General features: G+C 36.1%; 6 non-coding genes across 6 annotated transcripts; 4 read left to right on the top strand and 2 right to left on the bottom strand.

Moving 5' to 3' along the window:
• Positions 1 to 48: 48 nt before the first annotated feature.
• TRNAG-UCC (transfer RNA glycine (anticodon UCC)) lies at positions 49 to 120 on the top strand. The gene has a single exon. It is a non-coding gene; the product is annotated as a tRNA-Gly (tRNA).
• Positions 121 to 941: 821 nt separating this feature from the next.
• TRNAG-UCC (transfer RNA glycine (anticodon UCC)) lies at positions 942 to 1,013 on the top strand. Its single transcript has one exon. It is a non-coding gene; the product is annotated as a tRNA-Gly (tRNA).
• Positions 1,014 to 3,839: 2,826 nt separating this feature from the next.
• TRNAG-UCC (transfer RNA glycine (anticodon UCC)) lies at positions 3,840 to 3,911 on the bottom strand. Its single transcript has one exon. It is a non-coding gene; the product is annotated as a tRNA-Gly (tRNA).
• Positions 3,912 to 4,464: 553 nt separating this feature from the next.
• TRNAG-UCC (transfer RNA glycine (anticodon UCC)) lies at positions 4,465 to 4,536 on the top strand. The gene has a single exon. It is a non-coding gene; the product is annotated as a tRNA-Gly (tRNA).
• A 738-nt stretch (positions 4,537 to 5,274) lies between these two features.
• TRNAG-UCC (transfer RNA glycine (anticodon UCC)) lies at positions 5,275 to 5,346 on the top strand. The gene has a single exon. It is a non-coding gene; the product is annotated as a tRNA-Gly (tRNA).
• A 2,627-nt stretch (positions 5,347 to 7,973) lies between these two features.
• Positions 7,974 to 8,045, bottom strand: TRNAG-UCC (transfer RNA glycine (anticodon UCC)). The gene has a single exon. It is a non-coding gene; the product is annotated as a tRNA-Gly (tRNA).
• Between the last annotated feature and the right edge of the window lie 9,455 nt (positions 8,046 to 17,500).

The raw sequence follows: 17,500 nt of genomic DNA, 5'->3' as shown, positions 1-17,500 counted from the left end.
GGGTTCTGTGCGAAATGACTTTTTCTCACTGGATGATCTTATCGAGAAGCGATGGTGGTATAGTGGTGAGCATAGCTGCCTTCCAAGCAGTTGACCCGGGTTCGATTCCCGGCCATCGCAATGACTTTTGATTGAAGTGCACTGAACTTCCATTCAAATTCCATGACTTGTGATTTTCTCCCTTTGTGCTGTTCCCTCTGGCTCTCGCTTCCTCTCTTTCACGTACTCCATTTCTCATCTATAAAAAAATAAAATATATAGGTGAGAAAATGAGATGCAGAAAAAGGGAAAGCATGGTATAGAGAGGACGTCAGTACCGTGCAAGGGTTTAATGAAAAAGAAGACACGCCCCATCCCTGAAAGGGCACCCTGTCTCTGATTCTGACTTAAAGGACACACTTCTTTCCCTGATTTTGACTTAAAGGGCAGTTTTTCCCTGCTTTAGGTTAAAATGGCACTGCTGATATGGTGAAGTAAAGGGGCAAGGGCTCAAGCACCCCGAGGCCTCTCTCAGTGCACGTCCCTCGGGAAAAGGAAGAAATTTTGGGAGGGGGGCTGAAGGAGGCAAATACTGTGAGAGAATGTTGTTGCTCATACCATTGTGACAAGAATTGTTAAGGTTGATGATAATATCTGCTATCATTGATTGATTTTCTTGGGGACTTGTTCTTTTTTCATACCCCCATCAAGAAGGGATCATTTCAAAAATACCTGTCCGGAAACAAAAGAAAAACGCTCAATTCACAGTAGGGTGATCTCTGTTTATCTATCACAATTATTGTCTATCCCTTCATACGAAATGCATACGTACAGAGGCACTCACACCTAGGCAACACATTTGCATACGGCATTTATTGAATTTCCGCCCTAAGAGCCGAGCGTGGACCTCACTAGGGTTCTGTGCGAAATGACTTTCCCTCACTGGATGATCTTATTGTGAAGCGATGGTGGTATAGTGGTGAGCATAGCTGCCTTCCAAGCAGTTGACCCGGGTTCGATTCCCGGCCATCGCAATGACTTTTGATTGAAGTGCACTGAACTTCCATCCAGATTCCATGACGTGATTTTCTCCCTTTGCTGTACCCTCTGGATCTCGCTTTCTCTCTTCCATATACTCCATTTCTCATCTGTAAAAAGGAAATATAAGAGTGAGAAAAGGAGAGGGAGAAAGAGGGAAAACATGGCATAGAGAGGGGCGTCAGTACCGTGCAAAGACTCAATTAAAAGAAGACACGCCCCAGCACTGATATGGCACCATTTCCCTGATTCTGACTGAAAGGGTATACTTCTTTCCCTGATTTTGACTTAAAGGGCAGCTTTGTCCCCTACTTTTGGTTAAAATTGTACTGCTGATATGGTGAAGTAAAGGGGCAAGGGCTCTAGCACCACCGAGGCCTCTCTCAGTGCACGTCCCTCGAGAAAAGAAATAAATTTTGGGAGAGGGACTGAACGAGGTAAATACTGAGAGAGAGGGATAGAGATAGAGAGAGAGAATGTGTTTATGTGTGTTCCTGGTGCTTGGGAGGCTGTGAGTGTAAGTGAAGGTGATAAATATTCGCGTATTCGCTTTCCACTTCAGTATCACTATCTGAGCAGCATTGTTCTCAACCTTTAATGATATTGGTTAAACAAGAAACAAGACTCGTCCGCAACGATTTAAGCAGATGTTCAGCACAGGTGTGTTCTTGATGGCCAATTATGCAAAGACTTCGTGCGATTTCCCATCTCCTTTAGTTATTTGCGACAGAAGTTGTCAGCCCAGAACACACAAAAGCTCAATTATTTTTCTTTCCTTTTTCATTCTTTCCTTCTTTTCGAGTATATTTCTCTTTCTATCTGCAGGAGGACGTACGACTATTGGAAACTGAATACATGTCAACTGTATTGGTGTACAAGATCAGTTTACAACACATGTAGCAATTTCGTAGTATTGTGTACTTGTATTAATTATGTAATCAAAATGTCAAATATGTTATGATTATGTTATTATTAATGTTGAATAATGCTATTAGTGATTAAACTGTTCATAATTATAAAAGCAATAACAATGGTATTGATAACATCGGTAAAATCACCATTTGATATTGTTACAATGAAACCAACAGCATAGATAATTATAAAGATAATGAAATAGACAAATAAAACAACCATAGCAATGAATTAAATTGAAAACCATCTGACCAACATCCCGTTTGTTCAAGTTGATTCAGAGAACATTGCTATATAATTGCAGTGATATGAAGTAGTTGTCAGTGCAACAATATATTCTATTACCTCCCCCCCCCTTCCCTCGTGACAAAACTGGGCGAAGATAAGGTACGGAGATTAGGTTAGGTTAGGATAGATAGGGTTAGGTTGGTTGTGGTTAGGATAGACAGGATTAGGTAGGCTTAGGTTAGTATAAACAGGATTAGATTGGTTTAGATTAGGATAGACGGGATTGGGTTGAGTTGAATTATCACGAAGTGCTTGCTGGAGATTCGGATCTAGGGTGACTTGCTTGTCTTGCTCGGAATCGATGTACGCTACTGTTATTTGAGTGTTTTTCATATCTTTTCTTTTCGGATATTCGTAATTATGAGATCGCCTCCCCTTGATGTGTGTGTGGGGGGGGGGGGGGAGAAAGAGAATAAAAAAAATCTTATCCAAAGGAATATCAAATACGGCCAAATTATATCAACAGTAGGATTACCATAATCTCTCTCTCTCTAAAAAAAAAAAAAAAAAAAAAAAAAAAAAAAAAAAAAAAAATAATACAAGAATAAGAGCAACAGCTACAGAGCGGTAATAATGGTAAAAGTAATGATAAAGACAACGGCGATACTGAAAGCCCGTTTTTTCGACGAAATTCAGAGAATAGTGCTTTTCATTTGCATTTATATGAAGTGGTCATGACAATATGTTCAATTTCTTCGCTACACTAAAAAATAAATCGTATATATATGTATAAGTGTATACATACATACATATATATGTGCATACACACACACACACATATATATGTATATGCATATATATATTATATATATGTATATATGTATATATATATATATATATATATATATATATATATATATATATATATATATATATATATATATATATATATATATATATATGTGTGTGTGTGTGTGTGTGTGTCTGTGTGTAATTTATAAGCCCTTGATTTGCTAATGAACATAACCGTCATTTTTTTTGGTAAAAGACGTACTCGCAAGCAACAGGTTAGCAACTGCTGTACGATTTCATCTGTGCAAAATTAGTTTCTTAGACTTGTTGTTTGGTGTTTAACCAATACCCTTAAAAAGTGATAACAATGCTGCTCAGATAGTGATACTAGAGTGGAAAGCGAATACGCGAATATCTATCACTTTCACTTACACTCACAGCCTCCCAAGCACCCGGAACACAAATAAACACATTCTCTCTCTCTCTCTCAGTATTTGCCTCGTTCAGTCCCTCTCGCCAAATTTCTTTCTTTTCCCAAGGTACAGAGAGAGACCTCTTAATGCTAGAGTCCATGCCCCTTTTCTTCACCATATCAGCAGTACCATTTTAACCAAAAGCAGAGGGTAAAAGTGACCATTCAGTCAAATTTAGGGAAATGGTGCCCCCTCAGTGATAGTGGCTGTCTTCTTTTTAATTGAACCCTTGCATGGTACCATTTTTTCTCTCTTTCTCCTTCTCCTCTTCTCATCCATATATTTTCTTTCTGGTATAGATGAGAAATGGAGTACGTGAAAGAGAGAAAGCGAGAGCCAGAGGGAACAGCACAAAGGGAGAAAATCACAAGTCATGGAATATGGATGGAAGTTCAGTGCACTTCAATCAAAAGTCATTGCGATGGCCGGGAATCGAACCCGGGTCAACTGCTTGGAAGGCAGCTATGCTCACCACTATACCACCATCGCTTCGCAATAAAATCATCCAGTGAAAGTAATTTCGCACAGAACCCTTAGTGAACCATTCCCTCGGTTGAGGCCCACGCTTGGCTCAAGGAGCAGTTCGCACTTGTGAGAATGACGTATGCATATGCGTTGCCTAGAAGTGAATATCATATAAATGGTCATTAAATAGTTGTGATAGATACACAAAGAGACAGACAAACACAAACAGAAAATTGGAGGAGGGGGGGGGGAATTAAAGAGACGCAAAGGAACTGATTACAGTGTTTTGAACATATACTTCCTTGCAATGAGTTGTTGCAATGTATGGCTATTAATGGCATGGATGTTAACCTGGGGAATGGTTAACAACGGCTTCTGTACTTTCTCTCACTGTCTCTTTATTTATCTATCACAACTATTTCTTGTCCATTTATATGATAAACATACGTACTGACGCATACGGCATTCTCACAAGTCCGACCCGCTCCGAGAACAAGCGTGGGCCTCAACCGGGGAATGGTTCACTTAGGGGTTCTGTGCGAAATTACTTTCCCTCACTGGATGAACTTATTGTGAAGCGATGGTGGTATAGTGGTGAGCATAGCTGCCTTCCAAGCAGTTGACCCGGGTTCGATTCCCGGCCATCGCAATGCATTTTCAGAGTCTACGCCGAACTGGTGTCTAGAAGCAAATGGAAGCGTAAATAGGAGAATCGACAGATTTCCAGAACACACGACCTCCGTTGAAAGAGGCATGGTTTCCCTTGGTTTCCAAGTTTAACCTAAGTTAAGGACCCTTTGGTGCACGTACCCATGAGAGACAGAAGAGAAGAGAGAAGAGTATGGAGATGGAGGGAGAGGGATTGAAGAAGAGAGAGGAGGGAGGGGGGCAGAGGGAGAAAAGGAAATAGGTGTATACATATGTATGTGTGCATTACATATTTAGTATATATATATATATATATATGCATATATGCATATAAATTTATATATATTTATATATATGGCATAGAGGATGGACACGAACAAGAAAAAGTGACTTATATGACATGCTAACAAATAATATTGTGTTAAGAAAACTTAAAAAAGAAAATACAATGAATAAAAATATGAATAGATCGTAAGCAGTGAATTAAGGACGTCTATGTACATATGAATACTTGAAGGAACTTGACATTTTTATTTTACTTAGTTTGGGCTCCGTTATGCACTCTATTCTGGAACAACCGATGTCACTGCTATAGAACAAAACTACGTAACAATATGCATACGGCATTCTCACAAGTGCGACCCACTCCGAGAGGCAAGCATGGGCCTCAACCGAGGGAATGCTTCACTACGACTTCTGTGCGAAATTACTTTCCCTCACTGGATGAACTTATTGTGAAGCGATGGTGGTATAGTGGTGAGCATAGCTGCCTTCCAAGCAGTTGACCCGGGTTCGATTCCCGGCCATCGCAATGACTTTTGATTGAAGTGCACTGAACTTCCATCCAGATTCTAGGACTTGTGATTTTCTCCCTTTGTGATGTTCCCTCTGGCTCTCTTTCTCTCTTTCACATACTCATGCCTCATCTGTGATAGAAACAAAATATATGGGTGAGAAAAGGAGAGGGAGAGAGAGGGAACAGATGATATAGAGGGGGACGAAGCGGCAGTACCGTGCAAGGACTCAATTGAAAAGAAGACACGCCCCATCACCGAAAGGGCACCATTTCCCTGACTCTGACTGAAAGGGCACTCTTCTTTCCCTGATTTTGAGTGAACCCTCGGGAAAAGAAAGAAATTTTGGGAGAGGGACTGAAGGAGGAAAATACTGAGGGAGAGGGATAGAAAAAGAATGTTTATGCGTGTTATGGGTGCTTGGGAGGCTGTGAGTGTGTGTGAAGGTAATAGATATTCGTGTGTTTGCTTTCCACTTTAGTATCACTATCTGAGCAGCATTTTTCTCACTCTTTAATGATATTGGTTAACTAGACGCAAGACTCGTCCGCAACTAGTCCTCACAGATGTTCAGCACATATGCGCTGCTGTGTTCTTTGGCCCCAATCATGCAAAGACAATCTTCTTTAGTTATTTACGACAGAAAGAGTTCTCGACCCAAAACACAGACACAGAAGCTGAATCATTTTTATTTCCTTCTTTTCGAGTATTTCTCTTTCTATCAACAGGAGAGCCTACGACTACTGGAAATCGAACACATGTCGACTGTATTGGTGAACAAGATCAGTTGACGGCACATGTAGTAATTTCGTAGTATTGTGTACCTGTATTAATTATGTAATCAAAACGTCAAGTATGTCATGATTGTGTAACTACTAATGTTGAATAATGGTATTAGTGATTAAGCTGTTCATAATGGTAAAATGAATAATAATGATAATGATAACAGCAGTAAAATCACCATTTGATATTGTTACAATGGAACGAACAGCATAGATAACTCTAAAGATAATGAAATTGACAAAAAACAACCATAGTAATGAATTACATTGAAAACCATCTAACCAACATCCCGTTTGTTCAAGTTGATTCAGAGAACATTGCTACACTTGCAGTTGCACGACTTAGTGCAATGCAACATGTTATATTACCTCCACCTCCCCTTCACGCCAGTGACAAAGCTGGGCGAAGATAAGGTACGGAGATTAGGGTAGGTTAAGATAGGCAATATTTAGTTTAGGTTAGGATAGACGGGGTTGGGTTGGTTTAGGTTAGGATAGACGGGTTGGGTTGGTTTAGGTTAGGATAGACGGGGTTGGGTTGGTTTAGGTTAGGATTAGGCAAATTGGGTTTCACCTAACATCCAAAACCTAGATGGCACCTTGAATGACGTCCATCCGTGGTCTCTAGCCAGCATTATCGGTATAGAGTTCTTGCTCTAAAGTACCGCCGATGAAGGACGTGCAGGCAGAACGAGAAGTGATTTAAACCATGCCCAGTGTTTACAATGTGCCCTGTGCCAGTAGGGATGCCTTTTACTGTGGCAGTCACAAGCACATGTTTCATTCCTCTTCTCAAACACTTCATGTTATCATTACTGTGGATTGTTATATGTTTCGTATTCGTTCATCGCAGTACACGAATGCGAAAAAATAAAGTTGTTTTTACCCTCCCATAAAACAGCAAAACATACAAGTCTCTCAATACAATAAAACACACACAAAAGGCACTAGTTTTGCAATGAGTGAAATATACTCGAAAGGAAGGAAAGAATAAAGAAGGAAAGAAAAAAAATCAGCTTCCGTGTCTGTGTTTTGGATTGAAAACTCTTTCTGTCGTAAATAACTAAAGGAGATGAGAAATCGCACGAAGTCTTCGCATGAATGGCCCCTAAGAACACAGCAGGTGCGTGACTCGTCTGTGCTGAACATCTGTGAAGACTAGTTGCGGACGAGTCTTCTGTCCTGTTTAAATATCATTAAATAGTGATAACAATGCTGTTCAGATAGTGATACTAAAGTGAAAAACAGACACACGGATATCTATCACCTTCACCTACACCCACAGCCCTTCAAGCACTCAGTACACACATGAGCACATACTCTCTCTCTTTCTAAACCTCTCTCTCAGTATTTGCCTCCTACAGCTCCTCTCCCAAAATTCCTTTCTTTTCCCGAGGGACGTGCACAGAGAGGCCTCGGGGTGCTTGAGCCCTTATCCCTTAACTTCTCCATAGCAGTACCATTTTAAGCAAATGCAGGAGGTAAGAGTGCCCTTTCAGTCAAAATCAGAGAAAGAAGAGTGCCCTTTCAGTCAAAATCAGAGAAAGAAGAGTGCCCTTTCAGTCAAAATCAGAGAAAGAAGAGTGCCCTTTCAGTCAGAATCAGGGAAATGGTGCCCTTTCGGTGATGGGGCGTGTCTTCTTTTCAGTTGAGTCCTTGCACGGTACTGTCGCCCCGCCCCCCTCTATATAATTTTCCCCTCTCTCTCCCTCTCCTTTTCTCACCCAGATATTTTCATTCTGCATAGATGAGGCATGAGTATGTAAAAGAGAGAAAGAGAGAGTCAGAGAGAACAGCACAAAGGGATAGAATCACGTCATGGAATCTGGAAAGAAGTTTAGTGCACTTCAATTAAAAGTCATTGCGATGGCCGGGAATCGAACCCGGGTCAACTGCTTGGAAGGCAGCTATGCTCACCACTATACCACCATCGCTTCACAATAACAACTTGCAGTGAGAGAAAGTAATTTCGCACAGAAGCCGTAGTGAACCATTCCCTCGATTGAAGCCCACGCTCGGCTCTCGGAGCGGTTCGCACTTGTGAGAATGACCTTAGCAGCCTCTTTTCTGTTTCATTTCGGTAGATAAGAAGTTTCCAAGAAAATGCCATATATGAGAAGTGTCTTAGATTGAAGTGAATGACCCCCCTCCAAAAAAAAAAAAAAAAAAAAAAAAAAACACCGAAACTCAATAAATGGTGTTGCCTAGGTATGAATGCGCCTGTATGTATGATTCCGTATAAAGGAACAGACAGTAATTGTGATGGATAAACAAAGAGTCACACAGACAAACAGAAAGAGAAAAAGGGTGTAAGGGAGAGATGCGGGAAACTCAAAGAGATACAAAGGATCTATTCTAAATATGATTATATGATGATTTTAACATATCCTGGCAATGTGATGTTGCAATGTATGGCTATTAACAGCATGAGTGTTAATATGGCGTTATCCTTATAGCTCTTCAACTCAAGAATTCTTGTTCGTCAATCTTCAGGTTGGGTTGAATCATCGCGAAGTGCTCCCTTTTAGGGGTCTAGGGTGACTTGACTCTCTTGTTTGGGGAAATAGAGAGCACACTACTGTGAGTTGAGCATTTTTTCGGACAGGTATTTTTGAAGTGGTCCCCTTTTGATAGGGGTATGACAAAGGAAATCCTTAACAAATATTGTCACAATGGTATGAGCAACAACATCCTCTCTCAGCATTTGCCTCCTTCATTCCCTCTCCTAAAATGTCTTTCTTTTCCCGAGGGACGTGCACATAGAGAGGCCTCGGGTTGCTTGAACCCCTGCCCCTTTTCTTCTCCATATCAGCGCTAACATTTTAACAAAAAGCAGGGGATAAAAGTGACCTTTCAGTCATAATCAGGGAGAAAAGAAATGGTGCCCCTTCTGTGATGGGGCGTGTCTTTTTTCAATGAAGTCCTCGCACGGCATTGACGCCCCTTCCCCATCTATATCCTTTTATCTCTCTCTCTCCCTCTCTTTCTGTGCGAAAGTAATTTCGCACAGAAGCCGTAGTGAACCATTGCCTCGATTGAGGCTCACGCTCGGCTTTCGGAACGGGTCGCACTAGTTCGAATAACAACAGTAGGCTCTCTTAAATTTCATTTCGGCAGATATGAAGTTCCCAAGAAAATGCCATAGATGACGTCTTAGATGAAGTGAATTACCCGTAGAAAAAAAAAAAAAAAACTGACCGAAACAATAAATGCCGTATGTAAATGTGCTGACTGGGTGTGAATGCGTTTGTTGGTATGCATTTCGTATGAAGGGACAGGCAATATATATATATATATATATATATATATATATATATATATATATATATATATATATATATATATATATATATATATATATATATATATATATATATATATATATATATATATATATATATATATATATATATATATATATATATATATATATATATATATATATATATATATATATATATATATATATATATATATATATATATATATATATATATATATATATATATATATATATATATATATATATATATATATATATATATATATATATATATATATATATATATATATATATATATATATATATATATATATATATATATATATATATATATATATATATATATATATATATATATATATATATATATATATATATATATATATATATATATATATATATATATATATATATATATATATATATATATATATATATATATATATATATATATATATATATATATATATATATATATATATATATATATATATATATATATATATATATATATATATATATATATATATATATATATATATATATATATATATATATATATATATATATATATATATATATATATATATATATATATATATATATATATATATATATATATATATATATATATATATATATATATATATATATATATATATATATATATATATATATATATATATATATATATATATATATATATATATATATATATATATATATATATATATATATATATATATATATATATATATATATATATATATATATATATATATATATATATATATATATATATATATATATATATATATATATATATATATATATATATATATATATATATATATATATATATATATATATATATATATATATATATATATATATATATATATATATATATATATATATATATATATATATATATATATATATATATATATATATATATATATATATATATATATATATATATATATATATATATATATATATATATATATATATATATATATATATATATATATATATATATATATATATATATATATATATATATATATATATATATATATATATATATATATATATATATATATATATATATATATATATATATATATATATATATATATATATATATATATATATATATATATATATATATATATATATATATATATATATATATATATATATATATATATATATATATATATATATATATATATATATATATATATATATATATATATATATATATATATATATATATATATATATATATATATATATATATATATATATATATATATATATATATATATATATATATATATATATATATATATATATATATATATATATATATATATATATATATATATATATATATATATATATATATATATATATATATATATATATATATATATATATATATATATATATATATATATATATATATATATATATATATATATATATATATATATATATATATATATATATATATATATATATATATATATATATATATATATATATATATATATATATATATATATATATATATATATATATATATATATATATATATATATATATATATATATATATATATATATATATATATATATATATATATATATATATATATATATATATATATATATATATATATATATATATATATATATATATATATATATATATATATATATATATATATATATATATATATATATATATATATATATATATATATATATATATATATATATATATATATATATATATATATATATATATATATATATATATATATATATATATATATATATATATATATATATATATATATATATATATATATATATATATATATATATATATATATATATATATATATATATATATATATATATATATATATATATATATATATATATATATATATATATATATATATATATATATATATATATATATATATATATATATATATATATATATATATATATATATATATATATATATATATATATATATATATATATATATATATATATATATATATATATATATATATATATATTCATAAATGTATATGTATATATATATTTATGTATATGTGCTATACCTCTACATACATACATACATACATATATATATATATATATATATATATATATATATATATATATATATATATATGATTTCCTTTTCTAGTGTAGCGAAGGAATAGAACGCCTTGTAATGACCACTACTTTATATAACTGCAAATGTGAAGCTGTTGTTCTTATCCATGTAACAAAAATAGTTGTGGATGATGGCAACTCTTACTGTTGTTGATGTAATTTGGCCGTATTTGATATTCATTTGCATGCGATTTTTCTACCCCCCCCCCCCATTCAAGAGAGGGGAGTCTCAAAATTATCAATATCCGAAAAAAAAGATATAAAAAAACGCTCAAATAACAGTAGTGTACATTGATGAAAAATGATTTAAGTTGTCTACATTCCCTAGCAAGGCAAACAGGTCACCTAGACCCCTAAAAGGGAGCACTTCGTGATGATGCAACCAACCCAGCCCAGCCCCGTCGTGCCTATCCCTAAGCCTAACACCCACCCAACCCGTCTAACCTACTAACCAAAACTAAAAAACCAACCCAGCCCCGTCTATCCTAACCTAAACCAGCCCAACCCCGTCTATCCTAACCTAAACCAACCTAACAGTGCCTATCCTAACCCAACCTAATCTCCGTACATTATCCTCACCCAGTTTTGTCATTGGAATGGGGGGTGGGAGGTAATATAACATGTTGCATTGACATTACTTTGTGTAACTGCAGTTGTGTAGCAAAGTTTTTTGAATCAACTTGAACAAGCGGGGTGTTGGTTAGATGGTTTTTAATTTAATTCATTACTATGGTTGTTTTATTTGTCAATTTCATTATCTTTATAATTATCTATACTGTTAATTTCATTGTAACAATATCAAATGGTGATTTTACCGCTGTTATCATTATCATTGTTGTTGCTTTTATAATTATGAACAGTTTAATCACTAATAGCATTATTAATATTAATAGTAACAGAATCATGACATATTGGGAGTTTTGATTACATAATCAATACAGGTACACAATACTACGAAATTGCTACATGTGCTGTCAACTGATCTTGTTCACCAGTACAGTCGACATGTGTTCGATTTCCAGTATTCGTAGGCTCTCCTGTTGATAGAAAGAAAAATATTCGAAAAGAAGACGATATAAAGAATATAAAAAACAATTTAAAAAAAAATTATCCAGCTTCTGTGTCTGTGTTTTGGGTTGAGAACTCTTTCTGTCGTAAATAACTAAAGGAGATGAGAAATCACAGTCTGATTGGGGCCAAAGAACATAGCAGCACATCTGTGCTGAACATCTGTGAGGACTAGTTGCGGACGAGTCTTGTGTCTTGTTAACCGATGTTATTAAAGAGTGAGAACAATGCTGCTCAGATAGTGATACTAAAGTGGAAAGCAAACACACGAATATCTATTACCTTCACACACTCACAGCCTCCCAAGCAACCCATAACACGCATATAACATTCGTTTCTATCGCCTCTCCCTCATCTATTAGTATTCTCCTTCAGTCCCTCTCTGATCCCACCACATTTCTTTCTTATTCCCGAGGATCACATCAAAATCAGGGAAAGAAGATGCCCCATTCAGTCCAAATCAGAGAAAGAAGAGTGCCCATTCAGTCAAAATCAGAGAAAGAAGAGTGCCCTTTCAGTCAAAACCAGAGAAAGAAGAGTGCCCTTTCAGTCAGAATCAGAGAAAGAAGAGTGCCCTTTCAGTCAGAATCAGAGAAAGAAGAGTGCCCTTTCAGTCAAAATCAGAGAAAGAAGAGTGCCCTTTCAGTCAAAATCAGAGAAAGAAGAGTGCCCTTTCAGTCAAAATCAGAGAAAGAAGAGTGCCCTTTCAGTCAAAATCAGAGAAAGAAGAGTGCCCTTTCAGTCAAAATCAGAGAAAGAAGAGTGCCCTTTCAGTCAAAATCAGAGAAAGAAGAGTGCCCTTTCAGTCAAAACCAGAGAAAGAAGAGTGCCCTTTCAGTCAGAATCAGAGAAAGAAGAGTGCCCTTTCAGTCAGAATCAGGGAAAGAAGAGTGCCCTTTCAGTCAAAATCAGAGAAAGAAGAGTGCCCTTTCAGTCAAAATCAGAGAAAGAAGAGTGCCCTTTCAGTCAAAATCAGAGAAAGAAGAGTGCCCTTTCAGTCAAAATCAGAGAAAGAAGAGTGCCCTTTCAGTCAAAATCAGAGAAAGAAGAGTGCCCTTTCAGTCAAAATCAGAGAAAGAAGAGTGCCCTTTCAGTCAGAATCAGAGAAAGAAGAGTGCCCTTTCAGTCAAAATCAGAGAAAGAAGAGTGCCCTTTCAGTCAAAATCAGAGAAAGAAAAGTGCCCTTTCAGTCAAAATCAGAGAAAGAAGAGTGCCCTTTCAGTCAAAACCAGAGAAAGAAGAGTGCCCTTTCAGTCAAAATCAGAGAAAGAAGAGTGCCCTTTCAGTCAGAATCAGAGAAAGAAGAGTGCCCTTTCAGTCAAAAACAGAGAACGAAGAGTGCCCTTTCAGTCAAAACCAGAGAAAGAAGAGTGCCCTTTCAGTCAAAATCAGAGAAAGAAGAGTGCCCTTTCAGTCAGAATCAGAGAAAGAAGAGTGCCCTTTCAGTCAAAACCAGAGAAAGAAGAGTGCCCTTTCAGTCAAAACCAGAGAAAGAAGAGTGCCCTTTCAGTCAGAATCAGAGAAAGAAGAGTGCCCTTTCAGTCAGAATCAGAGAAAGAAGAGTGCCCTTTCAGTCAAAACCAGAGAAAGAAGAGTGCCCTTTCAGTCAGAATCAGAGAAAGAAGAGTGCCCTTTCAGTCAGAATCAGAGAAAGAAGAGTGCCCTTTCAGTCAAAACCAGAGAAAGAAGAGTGCCCTTTCAGTCAAAACCAGAGAAAGAAGAGTGCCCTTTCAGTCAGAATCAGAGAAAGAAGAGTGCCCTTTCAGTCAGAATCAGAGAAAGAAGAGTGCCCTTTCAGTCAAAATCAGAGAAAGAAGAGTGCCCTTTCAGTCAAAATCAGAGAAAGAAGAGTGCCCTTTCAGTCAAAATCAGAGAAAGAAGAGTGCCCTTTCAGTCAAAATCAGAGAAAGAAGAGTGCCCTTTCAGTCAGAATCAGAGAAAGAAGAGTGCCCTTTCAGTCAAAATCAGAGATAGAAGAGTGCCCTTTCAGTCAAAATCAGAGAAAGAAGAGTGCCCTTTCAGTCAAAACCAGAGAAAGAAGAGTGCCCTTTCAGTCAAAACCAGAGAAAGAAGAGTGCCCTTTCAGTCAGAATCAGAGAAAGAAGAGTGCCCTTTCAGTCAGAATCAGAGAAAGAAGAGTGCCCTTTCAGTCAAAACCAGAGAAAGAAGAGTGCCCTTTCAGTCAGAATCAGAGAAAGAAGAGTGCCCTTTCAGTCAAAATCAGAGAAAGAAGAGTGCCCTTTCAGTCAAAACCAGAGAAAGAAGAGTGCCCTTTCAGTCAGAATCAGAGAAAGAAGAGTGCCCTTTCAGTCAAAATCAGAGAAAGAAGAGTGCCCTTTCAGTCAAAATCAGAGAAAGAAGAGTGCCCTTTCAGTCAAAATCAGAGATAGAAGAGTGCCCTTTCAGTCAAAATCAGAGAAAGAAGAGTGCCCTTTCAGTCAAAACCAGAGAAAGAAGAGTGCCCTTTCAGTCAAAACCAGAGAAAGAAGAGTGCCCTTTCAGTCAGAATCAGAGAAAGAAGAGTGCCCTTTCAGTCAGAATCAGAGAAAGAAGAGTGCCCTTTCAGTCAGAATCAGAGAAAGAAGAGTGCCCTTTCAGTCAGAATCAGAGAAAGAAGAGTGCCCTTTCAGTCAAAACCAGAGAAAGAAGAGTGCCCTTTCAGTCAGAATCAGAGAAAGAAGAGTGCCCTTTCAGTCAGAATCAGAGAAAGAAGAGTGCCCTTTCAGTCAGAAGCAGAGAAATAAGAGTGCCCTTTCAGTCAAAACCAGAGAAAGAAGAGTGCCCTTTCAGTCAAAATCAGAGAAAGAAGAGTGCCCTTTCAGTCAGAATCAGAGAAAGAAGAGTGCCCTTTCAGTCAAAATCAGACAAAGAAGAGTGACCTTTCAGTCAAAATCAGTGAAAGAAGAGTGCCCTTTCAGTCAGAATCAGAGAAAGAAGAGTGCCCTTTCAGTCAGAATCAGAGAAAGAAGAGTGCCCTTTCAGTCAAAACCAGAGAAAGAAGAGTGCCCTTTCAGTCAGAATCAGAGAAAGAAGAGTGCCCTTTCAGTCAGAATCAGAGAAAGAAGAGTGCCCTTTCAGTCAGAATCAGAGAAAGAAGAGTGCCCTTTCAGTCAAAACCAGAGAAAGAAGAGTGCCCTTTCAGTCAGAATCAGAGAAAGAAGAGTGCCCTTTCAGTCAGAATCAGAGAGAGAAGAGTGCCCTTTCAGTCAAAATCAGAGAAAGAAGAGTGCCCTTTCAGTCAAAACCAGAGAAAGAAGAGTGCCCTTTCAGTCAAAACCAGAGAAAGAAGAGTGCCCTTTCAGTCAGAATCAGAGAAAGAAGAGTGCCCTTTCAGTCAGAATCAGAGAAAGAAGAGTGCCCTTTCAGTCAAAACCAGAGAAAGAAGAGTGCCCTTTCAGTCAAAATCAGAGAAAGAAGAGTGCCCTTTCAGTCAAAAACAGAGAAAGAAGAGTGCCCTTTCAGTCAAAATCAGAGAAAGAAGAGTGCCCTTTCAGTCAGAATCAGAGAAAGAAGAGTGCCCTTTCAGTCAAAATCAGAGAAAGAAGAGTGCCCTTTCAGTCAAAATCAGAGAAAGAAGAGTGCCCTTTCAGTCAAAATCAGAGAAAGAAGAGTGACCTTTCAGTCAAAACCAGAGAAAGAAGAGTGCCCTTTCAGTCAAAATCAGAGAAAGAAGAGTGCCCTTTCAGTCAAAATCAGAGAAAGAAGAGTGCCCTTTCAGTCAAAACCAGAGAAAGAAGAGTGCCCTTTCAGTCAGAAGCAGAGAAAGAGGAGTGCCCTTTCAGTCAGAATCAGAGAAAGAAGAGTGCCCTTTCTGTCAAAATCAGAGACAGAAGAGTGCCCTTTCAGTCAAAATCAGAGAAAGAAGAGTGCCCTTTCAGTCAGAATCAGAGAAAGAAGAGTGCCCTTTCAGTCAAAATCAGAGAAAGAAGAGTGCCCTTTCAGTCAAAACCAGAGAAAGAAGAGTGCCCTTTCAGTCAAAACCAGAGAAAGAAGAGTGCCCTTTCAGTCAGAATCAGAGAAAGAAGAGTGCCCTTTCAGTCAGAATCAGAGAAAGAAGAGTGCCCTTTCAGTCAAAACCAGAGAAAGAAGAGTGCGCTCTCAGTCAAAATCAGAGAAAGAAGAGTGCCCTTTCAGTCAAAATCAGAGAAAGAAGAGTGCCCTTTCATTCAAACAAACACTGAGATATAAGAGTGGCAGCCTTTCATTCAAACTAATCAGAGAAAGACTAGAGTGCCCTTACCCCTTTCAGTCAAAATCAGAAGAAAAAGAGTGCCTTTCAGCATCGAAAGAGGGTCCCTTTCAGTCAAATCTATGCAGAAGCTTTCCCTTTCAGTCAAAAATCAGAGAAAGACGAGTGCCCTTTCGTCAGAATTCAGGGAAATGGTGCCCTTTTCAGTGATGGCGTGTCTTCCTTTATTACTTTCCTTTCATTTGAGTCTTGCAACGGTAACTGTCGCCGTCCCCCGAACTGTCGGTCCCGGACCTCCCGGCCGTTGCAAGCACTGGGAGGACCCATGCGCTCGGTACAGTCGCCGCCTCCACGCCCCCCCCTCTATATAATTTTTTTCTTCGTTTCCCCCTCTCTCTCCCCTCTCCTTTTTCTCACCCAGATATTTTCATTCTGCATGAGATGAGGCATGAGTATGTAAAAAGAGAGAAAGAGAGAAGACTCAGAGAGAACAGCACAAAGGGAGAGAATCACGCCGTCATGGAATCTGGAAGAAACATTTAGTGCACTTGCCCAATAAAGTCATTGCACGATGGCCGGGAATCAACCCGCGGGGTCCACACTGCTTGGAAGTTCAGCTATACGCTCACCACTTAATAATCC

This window comes from Penaeus japonicus, unplaced genomic scaffold (assembly GCF_977035675.1).
Source record: "Penaeus japonicus unplaced genomic scaffold, GWHDUDI00000001_assembly GWHDUDI00000026, whole genome shotgun sequence".
NCBI classification, from domain to species: Eukaryota; Metazoa; Arthropoda; class Malacostraca; order Decapoda; family Penaeidae; genus Penaeus; species Penaeus japonicus.
Note: the sequence above shows the minus strand (reverse complement) of the source record. Positions and strands in the feature narration are given on the sequence as shown.